General features: G+C 41.9%; 1 protein-coding gene across 1 annotated transcript in view; it reads left to right on the forward strand.

Annotated features, from left to right (window-relative positions):
* Positions 1–1,883: 1,883 nt before the first annotated feature.
* The window catches only part of MISP (mitotic spindle positioning), a 245,276-nt gene continuing 232,773 nt past the window's right edge, over positions 1,884–14,386 (forward strand). The window contains exon 1 of the mRNA XM_073594048.1: positions 1,884–1,901. The gene's annotated coding sequence lies outside the window, so the exon portion shown is untranslated. The remainder of the gene's footprint in view (positions 1,902–14,386) is intronic.

Here is a 14,386-nt window from a genome sequence, read left to right on the forward strand (position 1 = left end):
CATTAAGATTAAAGAAACTTCTGCCTGTACAACCACTTAATATTCTGAATAGGATGTTGGAAAGTGCCATATTTTGAAGAGCTTTGACAATAGGCATATACTGTATATTCTGCATAGACAATATGCAGTTCACTATCGTATTGATGTGCATCTGAATGCCACTAGTGCTCGGTGCTCAGTGTCCACCCCGGGGGGGTGACTCCTGTTGTGGTTGCCGCCTCCACCCTGTAGAGCAGTTCCTATTATCTCCTCACTTGATCCTCAGTTGGTCCTGAAGAAGCTTTTTGAGAAACGTGATGATCTAAGGCAGGGGTGCTCAACCCTTTGAAGAGCGCGGGCCACTTAAGTGGTTTGGTAACCGGTAGCAGGCCACAATGAAATGGTTTGAAATTCCATTTTTTTAAATTTTGAATAGCATAATGAAGATTTTGAACAACAATCAGGATCATCATTTTCCGTGGGACCAATCCCCGTTGGGAAGAGCATGTGCTAGTAGTGCAATAAACTTCTTTATTAAGCAAAGATAGAATGACACTCATAAGCTCCTGGAATGACACCAAGCTCATCATATAACTGTGGGAATCCACCATCAGAACCCCTGTATGGATGCCACTAAATGTAATCCACTAGACTCCTCTTCTTGTGTCTGAGTCTTAGGAAAGAAAGTGAAGAGCGGGGAGCCAGCCGCAATACCAGCTTGTGTGGATTATGGAGGACGGACAATCATTGTGTAGAGCAGTGTGCACCTGAAGGAGGCTGTGCAGGTTGCCATAGATTTGAGATCGCGGGCCACATCAGACGCCTCTGCGGGCCATGGGTTGAGCATGCCTGACTTAAGGGGGTCCATCACCACAAGGCCACATGATATTTGTGTATGATAATTGACATTTTATACTGTGACTGATGAGGAAAATTTGCAGAAGACTAACATATATGCTATTTTTAGAATCATGTTCATATATCTAGATTTTATAAGATGAGGTGTTTATAACTTTTAATGTTAAGCATAATACCATTTGTCTGATCAATCTCTGCCTTTTGTTAGACCTATGCAATTCTGGATGTGATACAGAGGTGGTCTTTCTTGTTTAGCTATCATGCAGAAAACAGAGAAACTAAGTAGGAGCAAGTACACACTATAGAAGGATATGCTTTTTCCTTCTTTATGTCAGAGGTTTATAACCACTTTAAGTGTAATTCCAAGTAGCAGTTTTTTTCTTTATCGCCAAACCCAATTTTAATGTGTCCTGGTACTCCAACAAACCCATATCGACAATATACTGTAAATCCATATACTTTATACAGTACAGTAAGTCCACCTAAATGTAACTCCTATTATACTGTTACTGTCTAATGCACACGTTTTAGCTTTATTGAACATGCATCTGATGGCAAATTTTAATATGTGACCACATCACAATTAGATCTACTTATATTATCTGAGTTGGGCAGCTGAGTTATTTATTTGTCAGTTATAATGTGTATGTGTACAATGTTACATAAACTGCAGTGCAAATATTAATATATATAGTCTTTTTTTATTGAATATTATTTGATTATTTCTACCATACCATGTGATTAGTTTAGAGGACATGTAAGGATTTTTTTGATAAAATCTGTCTGGCCCCCAGCTTCCTCTCCGGCTCTCCTGAAGTTTCCCGATACAGGCTCTGCTCACAAACTCGTGTTTCGTTTCTGCCTAATAAAAGCGGCTCTGTGATCAGCAACATTCCTGGGTACACATTCCCTCTGTCAGCATCCCATGACTATTGTACTGTGTCACTCCTGGGCCTTACTTGCTAAAGGCCAGCTTTCTGTATACCCATCATACACTAAACCACCCACTGGAAATGGGCAGAATTGAAAACAGGATGGATGAACCACAGGATGGATGGGGCCAGGTAAGGAATTCAAACTCTTTCTAGGTATATATTTTAAATTACATTGTTAGATGTGGTTACTATTTAAAAAAAAAGCAAAAATCAAACAGAAACATGATTTTGCAATACATGTAAGCTCTTTGCCTTATTTTGCTCTTTTGGTGTTCTCCTCATGAAAATAAAAGAGAAGGCTTACCTTGTAGAAAGGATTTTTTTAATATAGCATAATATAGCATGCTCAAGAAAGATTTACATATATATTATTTTCTCTCCAGTGAAATAATTAATTGAATTCTATTAATTACATGTTATTGGTCCCAGAGGTCCCAGAAGTAGAACACTGTTGCTTTATTTCTCCATATAAAATTCTAATTAAAAAAAAAAGGACCTTTCCCCTCCACCAGGTCTGCGATACAAATTACAAGGATTTTAGCAATTTTTATTCCATGGTCGGTGGTCGGTGCAGATTTTGTGACACAGCATAGCAAACCAACTACTACACTCTGTCCTAGATAAGAGGAGATGTTCGTAATGAGATACCAGTAAATTTTCCTAGTGGACAAACTCCGATTCACTGGAAAGCTCTTTTTTAAAAGCACTAAAACAAACAAAAAAAACAAACAATAGGACACTACCTCGTAGGATATATCAGAGTTATTCATATGCTACCTGTTTTTGGACAAAGATGGAGTTACTCTTTAGTGGAATTCATATATTTTTCACATGGATTTAAGTACTTTAATGGTCATATCTAACAACAACACAGTTTATATTACCAATTAAGAAAAATTAAAAATGAAAGCATATTATACAGGGCAATTTTCTAACAATGTCAACTAATTTCATCCAGCTTTTTATCACGAAAATAACAGAAAAGATGAAGGCTACCTACCAACAATTTAAATATTTAAATTTAGAATTATATGGCAAGAATAGAGCAAGGTTACTCTGATCAATCTTAATATTTGTGTAATCTAAAGCTTGTTAATGATTTAAATTGCTAGAAAAATGTTTTAATAAAGGAATTGTCAAAAACTGTGTCTGTTTTTTTTCTTATTGACACTGTTTTAAGAATGAGTAGGGGTACAATGTACCCACTCACTCACATGGGGGGGAATCAGAGGGGCCCCTTGATAAAGGGGGCTTCCAGATTCCGATAAGCCCCCTGCCTGCAGAAACCCACAACCACAGCCCAGGTTTGTTGGGAAGAGGCCCTTGTCCCCAACAACATGGGGACAAGATGCTTCGGGGTGGGTGAGCAAAGCACCCCCCCCGCTCCAAAGCAGCCCCCCATGTTAAGGCCATGTGATCTGGTTCAGGAGGGGGGCCTCACTCAATTCCCCCCCTTTCCTGACTTGCTGGGCTGCATGCTCGGATGGTATTGTATTTTCTGCAATTTAAATGTAATTTTTTTTTCTTTAGAAATGTCAGGTTTGCTGCAGCAGGTTCTATACATGGTACAGATGCACCACTTTACAGGCAGACCAATGGAACCCCCCAGGCACTATAATTAAAGGATTTTTTTTTTATTGTTTCACTTTAAACATCACTAAAAGCGCTGCTCCTTTAAAAGCGATATTTTAACAAAAAATTATTTGCATTGATAGTATCAAAAATAAAAAGAAACAGTGTGCCCCCCCCCCCCCCATGCATGCATACCAGGCCCAAAATGTTTTAAAAAAATGATGTGGAGTCCCGTCCCCCCCAAACTCCAAACAAGACCCTCATCTGAACATGCAGCCTTGCAGGCCAGGAAAGGGGGGGGGGGTGAGCGAGCATCCCCCCTCCTGAACCATTCCAGCCCACATGCCCTCAACATGGGGGGTGGGGTACTTTGAGGCCCCCCATCCTAAAGCACCTTGTCCCCCTGGGCGGTGGTTGTGGGAGTCTGTGGGCAGGGGGCTTATCGGAATCTGGAAGCCCCCTTTAACAAGGGGCCCCCAGATCCCACCCCCCCGTGAATGAACATTGGGGAACATTGTACCCCTGCTCATTCACCAAAAAAAGTGTCAATAAGAAAAAAAAGCACAAACACAGTTTATACAATTCCTTTATTAAAAAAAAAACAAAAAAAACAAAAAAACAATATCCTCAGATTTAGATCCGCTGCTCAGTGCCACCGCTATACCCAAAAAAAAAAAAAAATGCTCTGCCCGTAAGGAAGGCTGACCGCCGAATGCCTGCTCCGCCGGGTGACAGTTCTTTAATAGGTAAGGGGCTGGTCCACCGGTCGGTGACGTCACAAGGGGGTGGTGCCACCAGGTGTGATGGTATTAGGGATTTAGCCACATTTAGCAGGTGCAGAATAATGGATAGCCTGTATCAGCTGATTGGCTCACCTATACAGTGGAATAGGACTGACCAGGGGTTTGCTGCAATTTTAGTACCCTGAATGTCCACTATAAGGGCCAATCCCATAGCAAGAATGAACAAATTCTGGGAGATGGTATTAAAGCTGTAAAAATGATGGGGCAGTGCCACCAGATGTGAGCGTGGGTCGCTATCATCCCACAGGCTCTCCAGCACAGAGGTGTTACATCAGGAAATAGAAAGTGTAGATTATCTGGGTATTTGGTAGTGCCATCTGGTTTTGATATGGTAGTTAATCTCTTCCAGTTTAAACGATATGGATCTGTGGATCAATTTAAACCAAGTAACAAACTTCAAGTACCAATAAAGTATGGCATCGCTCTTATTACACTATGTCTGGTTGCTTTTTCACTGTCAGCTGTAATACATTTCATTGCCACACTCATAGCCACCTACTTTCCAAACATAAGCTCTATAGACTCCATTCCACACTATATCAATCCAGAGGGTTCTTGTTTTACACATATTTATTTGATACAAATTTTAAATTGTGTGATCTAGTTAGCATGATGTTGAAATTACACCCAGCTTAAAATAATATGAAACAGGCAAAAAGCAGAAGTGCAGTGTGGTGCTGGTGGAACTTATCGGCATCTCTTATCATAGAAGATATAAAGTACAGTACTGTGCACGGTCTACGGCATCACCTGCATCCCTTTCCCTTTATACAGTATATAGCACAGGCTTACACTTGTATCCCTAATATCATTCTTTACAGTAGCATACCATATAGTACCATATATAGAACATTGTCTAAATGTTATCTATCATTTACACCTAGGTTAGCAACCTTTTGTATGTTTATTGTTATTTGATTTTAAGCTGTTATGTGGTATTTCTGTATAGCAGGAGTCATAATTCACATCTATAGGGTGTAAAAGGAACAAAGTATACACATGGAATATAGCTATAAAAGTTTTTATTTTCAATAGAAAATAATTGTTTATAAAATGCAGAATTCGATTTACATGTTATGGAAAACAACCATGGTTCAAATTAAGAATCCTGTTTAAAAATATACACACAGAAGGCTTAACAAAAACAGTTGTACCACCAATAAAAATATATCTAAGGCCTTATGCACACTGGACATTTTTAAAGCTGCTCCTAGGGGCGTCAGGCGTTTTTTTTACAGCTTAGAAACGCCTCTCCATGGTATTCTATGCACACATAGGTTTTAGGAGCTGTAAGTTGCATAGGCGTTTTCAAGCTGCAAAAAAAAAAAAAAAAAAAACCAGGGCCAGTGTGTCTTGGAGCAGCAGCGTTACAGCTGTAAAAATGCCTGACACAGCTAAACGCGTGTTGACGCTGTCTACAGCATTAAGCCTTGTCAATCGTTTTTAAGCTGCACCAATTGGATTTGGGCATGTAAAATAGAAGAGGGCAAAAAAACGCTGCTAAACGCTAACACGGCTAAATGCTTAGAGAAACAAATCGTTACCTCTGCTCCACTGTCAATATGAAAGTCTACGAACTGTGGTCCGGTGCTCTATCCAGGGCATTCAGGCCCCACAGGTACAATTCTTGAATCAGGAAGGCTGGCAACTCGGATGCTCTTGAATAAAAGTACTATATTTGTTACATGGGTACACGGGTACAGGCTATATGCTGGTGCGTTTCGGGTATGAATCACCTCCTCTTTTTTTTTTAACCTGTTCAGCACCAAAAAAAAAGAAAAGGTGTCAAGATTGCCATGGTGTACTTACTGGAAATGTTTTGACACATTCAAAATATTTTTAGCATTGGTATTGGTGGTGTCATTCACATGTTCTGAGATCCTACCTCTCAAAGGGTGTATAGTACACCCAACATATTTCAGGTTACAGGCACTACATTGAATTACATAAACCACCAATTTAGAATTGCAATTAATATATTGTTTGATGGTATGTGTTTTCTTAGTTGAGAAGAAAAACACTGAGGTACTTTTTTTATGTCTATGGCACTGTCTGTAGGTATTTTGGCCACACATGTAGGATCCTATCGTAGAAAGCCAAGTCGGTGGTTTGTTTTTGCTTCTGAGAGCAAAACAAACTAGGTGAAAAACATACTACCTAACCTAGGGGCCCTTCTACAAGAAAAATTGCAACCCCCTTTAATAGCACTGTACAGATCTTTATCGGCATACAGGATGGGAAGATGTTCCCAATTTTGTTGTGCTTTAAGGAAAATGTAGTAACAAACTTTATTTTTATTATAATCGCTACACTGTTTGTATTTGTTTGTACTACTATTCTGAATCATCTCTACCCGAGGTAACGTTAGGCAAACCCCCCCCACGAGTGGCCGGCGGCACCTCCCCCCGCTATTTGCTTCCCGATTGGCCGGGAGGAGGATCAGTGTTATAATAGCGAATACTTATTCGCTGTTGTAACACACCTGGGTGGACTCCGTTCACATTCTCTGCGCCTCGAGCCCACCCTATTTTGAAGCCTATTAGAGCCTCTGGGACCCCCTCCATTGGAATTCATGCGTCCGGCGTCCTGCAAGGGGCCGGACGCATGGATTGGGGGAGGCGGTGATAGATAGAGGGGGGAAGGGGGCGTGCGCCCTTAATGGATGGGCCGCCCTTGAACAGTTATAATAGTGTACTGTAAAAAAAGTCAGCATATCATTGGCATCAAAAACTGGCATTGCCTCCTTTAGCAGAAATTACTTATTTTTTTAACTGCCCACCAATCTCTGACATTCTGACTCTGAGATTTTTTTGCCACTTGTTCATGTAAAAATTCCTTAAAGAGGAGCTTCACCCAAAAGGGAAAGTTCTGCTTTAAGGCCTCCTCCCCCACTCCTGTTTATGAAATAGCACTTTTGGGGAGGGGGAAAGCGGGTACCTGATTTTGACAGGTATGAGCTCCCACTTCCTCTCTGACCACCTAGGTGATTGGAGCAAACGTTCTCCCCTCCCCCCCTCCCTCTCTCCCCAGTCTTCTGCGACACCTCACAGGTCCCAGAAGACTGCAAGACCATTCACAATGTGTAGTGCAGTTTGATATAAGGCAGAACATATGGGTGACTTAATGACTACGAGCTGTCAAATCCTTGAAGCAGCAAAGCAGCCCCAAACCATAACATTTCCACCACTGTGCTTCACCGTTGTTATGAGGTTTTCCTCTTGAAATACTGTCTTGCTTTGCAGCAAACGTGTCTTCTGTTACTGTGACCAAATAAATCTATCTTTGATTGATCAGTCTTTAACACATTGTGCCAGAAGGCCTGGTCTTGGTCTTTATTTTAATGGTGAAGGGTAATTTTGCTCTAATGTTCTTTTTGTACAGCACAAACACATTTCTCATGCAGGTTGAATTGCTGCAATCTCTTTCTTATTGTAGATCTATGCTCCCAAACTGTTGCAGAAAATCTGAACACACAGCAATTCAATTTTATGGTTCTTGAAGTCTTCTTTTAGCTTCAGACAGTCAGCACTTGGGTTGCATTTGCTGGACCAGCCAGTCCTGGAAATATTTACAGTTGTTTTAAACCTAAGCTGCTTGTGAAGTTTTTTTCTAACAATAAAAAAATAATTGATTTCAAATCATTTGCCAGACTCATAGGCATCCACAACTTTCTTTCTGAGGGCCTGAGAAAGCTATTTTGGTCTTGACATGATGACATCACATATGTCAATAGTAAATAGCCCTAGATGTCTGAGATTTTAAAAAGACAGATTCCATCTCTACGCTCCCTAATAAGGATGAGCTAAGGTTTGTGCTGAACTTTGACCATATTAGGTCAATGATGTCACCAGCATCTGTGCCCCTTTATGATGTGCAGCTGTGGGGCGAGGAATTTCATAGCTATTATCACGTGTCAGTTTCCTGTGGGTTCTGGCCAAACTGAGTTGAGTACTTACATGAGCTTGTAGACAGGTAAGGTTCCCCTTTAAGGTTAGCTCATCCTCATGGGTGGAGTAGTGACATGGAGTACCTCTTTATAGGGGGCAGTGGGAGCTTAGGAGATGGTCTGTTTGGCCCCTCTGGGAAAGGGAGTACAGGGTTTCCTGGTGTGCTCTCCCCTTCAGGGTAGAGGCTGTGGAGGACTTTCATGGGAATCTCAGCTATAGACTAAGGTTGGGTTGTGAGTATCCCATTGCTCGTTCGCTGTAATGCAAGTCACAGTAATGTGACAGACTGACATGTTTTGCCTTGCCATTATCTGGAAAGCTGTTATCATTCAATGGATTGTTGCTAAAGAATTACGTTTGCAACTAGTGTGATGTTCTCCTGAGAGTGATGTGTTAAGTACAGCCAATGCCTGGGGTGAAGAATTCTGCGACTTTACTGGGCTAAATCTGGTCATCGGTGGAGTGGGTGGTGATGGAGGAAAAGGAGTGCCGCACCTGATGATGAGAAAGAACCCCCCATGTACTATGCATCAGGTGGCCCAGGACCCTGTGTTTCATGGGCCCTGGGTGGTCAGTTGGGCTTCTGGAGCTATGTGTGAGTACTCCACGTGTGGGTTATTGTGTTCAGTGACCAGGAGGATGAGGAGGAGAGGTCTTGGGCCATAATCCATGTACATGAACAGTATGTGGGCTTAGGTAGAACCCTGTAATCCTGTATGTATAGGTGGAGCCCAGCAGTGTGTGCTGGCCATGTGGGAACAAGCTGGGGCCCTCTTCCAAGCTCATTCTTATTAGGAAGCATGCAGGTGGAACCTGTCCTATTCAAACCTCAGACAACTAGGGTCAGTTCGGCCAAATCTTAGCTTATCCCTGCTCTCTAAGGAGGTTCTAATCATTGACACCTAATCTGGAACACCGGGTTCTGATTTTATGAATTTGAACGGGAGGCAAATGTGCAATTTTGTTAATTTATATCATGAAAATGATTATGCCATGTCAATGTTATGTGTCAATTGTTCAAGTATATTACCTTTATCTGTAAACACTATTTGAATCAAGATCTAATATTTGCATGTTAAAAATATTGAAAAAGTCAACATTTTCATGGGGTATACTTATTTTTTCACACGACTGTATATCCCTTTTGAGACAAGAAAACAATTGACAACAAACAACTGTTGGGAGTGGTGAGATGGGTGAGAGGTGAATGAGGAAATGAAAGTAGAAATTCTAACTGGCTGCCTGCCAAGCCTTCAAGCTATCAATACTGGGGAGTCCAAGGTCAAATCTGAGAAACAGAAATAAAAGACATCTCAGTTGAGGAGGAGTCAGCGGAATGACTACAAGAGAATACTATGTATTATGGATAAATATGGAACATGCACAATAGACAAAGTCACATTAAAAAAAAAAACAATTAAAAGCATATAAGTAAGAAAGAAATGCAATATAAATAAAATAGAGGCTTATAATGATTTGTATAATTTGATATCACTTGATTTCAAACAAAAGAATGATCAAATTTATTTTTGGAAAGGGATAGTGGAATTATAAACAGAATTCATTAAAAAAAAAAAAAAAAAAAGGAAAGAAAAAAAAGAAAGAGCATGATATCTGAATTACAGGATTCAATGGACCCCTTCTAATAAGCAAAGATAGAGTGGCATGGGACAGTTAAGGAACATAATTAATTCTACTCAGTAGCAGTGGTATAGAACTAATGAGTGATATAATTAATGATGAAGCTATAGAGGATTTGGAGCTTGGAAGACAGCTTTGATTGTTTTGATGGCACACTGGGACTTGGAGCAACTGCTTCACATGCATCTAGGCTAGAACCAATACAAATTGATGGAATATATTTGTCATTCTACAGCTGCAAGTACTCCATGTGTATTTAAAGCTGAATTCCAGGTATGGATATGTTTGCATAGTTACATTGTTTCAGCTTGAAGCAGTGCAAGTATTCATGTGCCATATCTGACTGATCCCTGTGGAAGCTGGGAATCACTGTAGTAGGCACTACTTTCTATATGATCACTGATAGCTTCTGGGTCCCGTACCAGCACAGACGGTATTTATAGAACACATTGCATCTTCTAAATGAATGCAAAGTGTTCTCTGATAGGACAAGGAGGAGATTGTGACATCAGCGCTCCACCTCTACAGCTCACCTAATCAGAGAACACTTTGCATTCATTGAGAAAATACAATATGTTCTCTGAATGGCACTCATGCCGAGCAAGTGAACTTCTGTGTTCGCTATGCAGCAGGGCAGCCGCTCAGTGCAGGGCCTGGAGGACAGCTGCCATCACTGCAGTATCAGTATATGCTACAGTGATTTAGAACTTCCATCGGATTGGTCAGGTATGGCACATGCATACTTACATTGATCCAAACTTGACCAATGTAACTAAGTGTAGCACCCTGGCCTTAAATAGGGCTGCTAATAAATCTAGTTGTGCTAGGTGGTAACTAGCCTGGCTAATTGGTAGGTTGATCCACTGATTCCTGTCCTAAGACTGAGTTTGGTGTAGTCTCTCTCTTCTGCCAAAAGGTAGCACTGTTGCTTTTGGCATTAGAATGATGGATTACCATAAATTGAGGTAATGGGTAACTAGGTTGTCTCAGCCAATCAGCAGCAGTTTCTTTAAACGCTGTGTATGCTGGGATAGGTTATTTATTTGGGAGGAGTCAGGTGATCGGGGTTCTTCCTGCCCGAGGCTGCGGCCTGGGTGTGTGTGTTGAGAAGCTCCTGGTTGCTAGGCCTGAAGCCTGAGTCCTATCCAGGAGGCATGCTGGCTGATAGGTCCATTTAAGGCCTATCCAGCAGTTTGGGGTTCCACAAATAAGGAGCAGCCAAGGTTAAGCACGAAGCTGGGAGCGAAACCGCATGTGTAAGAGGCTCTGCCTGAGGGGAGCCTGCTCGTTGTCAGAGGTAAATGAGAATCAGTTGCGACAAAGGGACAACCACTCCTATTACTGGAGGGAAGTTTGGAAGGAATGAAGTTCTGAAGGAGTACCAGATAGACGCTTCACTAGCCGGGGACAGTGAAGTAGTGGGAAAGCTTCAGTGGAGACTCATCCAGGAAAGCAGCGGGTAGCTGTGAGTAAAGCTTGAAGAAGTACGGCGGGTAGCTGTAAGTAAGGCTTGAAGATAAAGTACAGTGGTTAGCTGTAGGTGAAGCTCCGGAATCCAGCGGGTGGCTGAGAGTCCAAGAAGTCTAGTGAAAGACGGCGATCTGAGCTTAAGGATCTACAGTGGGATACTGTGAGTTAAGCTGGAAGATCTACAGTAGGATACTGTGAGATAATTTGTTGCTCCAGGATACAGATTGCTGCATTCAGCTTAAAGGCTCTCATTCTGTATTGCTGTCTCCCTAGTTCTTTTTTTTGTCTGGGGTTTGCCTTAATTGCTATTGCATTTGCCTAAGGGTATCCTGTGCCCTAAACCCTCTCTCCCCAACATTCCTGTTAAGAGAAATAAAACTCTTTGTTAATTTTTACAAAAAGTGACTGGCGCCCCAATCTTTTCACCTTGCGCCACACCCACTATGCCTAGTAACCTGCACCCTGAGTAGGGATGAGCTCTATGTTCGGGTCGAACATGAGTTCGACTCGAACATTGGCTGTTCGCCCGTTCGTCGAAAACCGAACATTATGGGGCGTTCGCACCAAATTCGAACACCGCGTAACGCCCCATATTGCACAGCGGGAGCGCAGTGCATTGCTGTATGATGATTGGCCAAAGCATGCACCATGACCTGCATGCTTTGGCCAATCCCAGCACCCTCAGCTAAGAGAGCCATAATTGGCCAAAGGCAGGGTGCCTTTGGCCAATCATGGCTTAGGGGGACTATGTCCACTCCCCATACTATATAAGGCTGCCTGCAAGTCGACTCCGTGTAGTGTGTTGTTGGCGTGGACGGAGAAAGAGTGTCATTTAGATTGAGCAGGCAGGCAGGTTATTCAGTTAGCTGCAGTGTATTTAATATGTATATACAGACAGTCTCGTATATATATATATATATATATATATATCGACTGCATCCAGTTTAGCTACATCTGACTGCAGGCCATTCCTGGTATACATTTTCTAATAAAAAACAAAAAAGAAAAAAGGCACCTCTAAGTGCAGAATTAAAACTTTTAATAACTCCAAACAAGTTTAAAAACACTTACAGAATCAAGGATAAGAAGAGGCATAACATGGATGTATGAAGCAGGTGATCCGGCATCAGGAGGTCCCAGTGTATCACAGCTTTCCAAGGATAACAATATGCAGCAGCAGAACGTCTCAGGATAACCAGCAGGTGAACACCCCAGGCTATGGGAACACTGGTGAAGCAATCACGTCGTCTGAGTCAGCGTGGAGCATGAATCCCGGAAATTACGTCAGCGGGAGGGTACAACAACCAGCATGGACCGCAAACAGGAAATATGTCATATCATATCTTCCAAGATCTTACTCTGAATGTCATAGTCACTGCTTCTAGTACAGTTCTTTTTAAGTCTACAGTATTGTCTTTTAGGTATGTTATTAAGCCATTGGGGGTGGTGGTAGCTTTTATAAAGAAGAAAAGAGTTTGCCGCCGTTGGCTTAGTAAAATTGCTAGCATGGATCTCCTTTCCAGCGAAGAATAGTTCCAAGTCAAGGAAGGCCAACTTTTCCTCATCCATGACAAAGGTAAAGTGCAAACATTCTAAGCGCCTTTGACACGTTTTATCTACTTTTTCTAATATACTTCAGGCAGGCAGGTTATTCAGTTATCTGCAGTGGTTTATATATATATATATATATATATATATATATATATATATATATATATACACACACATACACACACACACAGGCTGTCTCGTATATATATATATATATATATATATATACATACACACACACACACATACATATATATATATATATATATATATATATATATATGTGTGTGTATATATATATATATATATATATATATATATATATATATATATACACACACACACACACACATATATATATCCACTGCATCCAGTTTAGCTATATCTGATTGCAGGTGTACTTTTTCTTATATACTTTCTTAGACTTCTTAGACTTCTGGTGGTGTACACAATACCGTTCACCCCTAGTGCAGTTGCTATTACTTTTCTGGTGGTGTACACAATACATACAGTGCACCCATAGTTGCTATTAGACTTCTTGGTGGTGTACACAATACCGTTCACCCCTAGTGCAGTTGCTACTACTTTTCTGGTGGTGTACACAATACATACAGTGCACCCATAGTTGTCATTACACTTCTGTTGGTGTACACAGTACTGTGCACCCATAGTGCAGTTGCTACTACTTTTCTGGTGGTGTACACAGTACACAATAAATACAGTGCACCCATAGTTGTTATTACACTTCTGTTGATGTACACAGTACCGTGCACCCATAGTGCAGTTGCTACTACTTTTCTGGTGTTCTACACAGTACACAATACAGTGTAGCGTGGTTTTGCTAAACAAAATTTACAGCATGTCCGGAAGGCCACCAAGGAGAGGCAGACGCTCACAGGCCACTAAAAGAGGGCAAGCAGGCTCTGTGTCTACAGTCAACAGTGCTGGTCATGGACACGGTACATCCTCAGCACGTGGCTGTGGGGCACGCTTGTCCTTTTTTTCTGCAGCTGGCCGTGTTATTGAGCCACAACACGCAGAAGAGTTGGTGAAATGGATAACAAAGCCGTCCTCATCCTCCTCATCCTCTGTCACCCAGGCTCAGAGTAGTTTGCCTGCCAATGCAGCTGCCAAAGTGGCCTATTCCATCAACTCCATGTCAACAGTCACTCCTTTCCTAGCCCCACCATCATGCATGGAGGAGTCCCCCGAACTATTCGACCACAGTGTCGGGTACATGCTACAGGAGGATGCGCAGCAATTTGAAGGCTCCGATGATGGTACCCAGGTTATGGAAGGGAGTAACGTGAGCCTAGAGAGAGGGGTGCCCAAGAAGGACAAGAAACCGGCAGTCATGTTCCCCCAGCTGCAGCATACTGCTACGTTTGCTCCAGTGATGAGGAGGGAGAGGATGATGAGGTCACTGACTCTACTTGGGTGCCTGATAGAAGAGAGGAGGAGGCACATCTACAAGGAGGCAGGATGCCCTCCAGGGGGCAGCTTAAGGGCAGCCACCCTATTGCATCACACCGCAGAGCTAAACAGGTGCAGGGCGCTGCTGACTTCCCGTATATTTTGAAAAGTTCTTTGGTGTGTGCCTTTTTTGACACATGTGCAGCAGATCGCACAG

This window comes from Aquarana catesbeiana, linkage group LG01, assembly GCF_042186555.1.
Source record: "Aquarana catesbeiana isolate 2022-GZ linkage group LG01, ASM4218655v1, whole genome shotgun sequence".
Classification (NCBI taxonomy): Eukaryota; Metazoa; Chordata; class Amphibia; order Anura; family Ranidae; genus Aquarana; species Aquarana catesbeiana.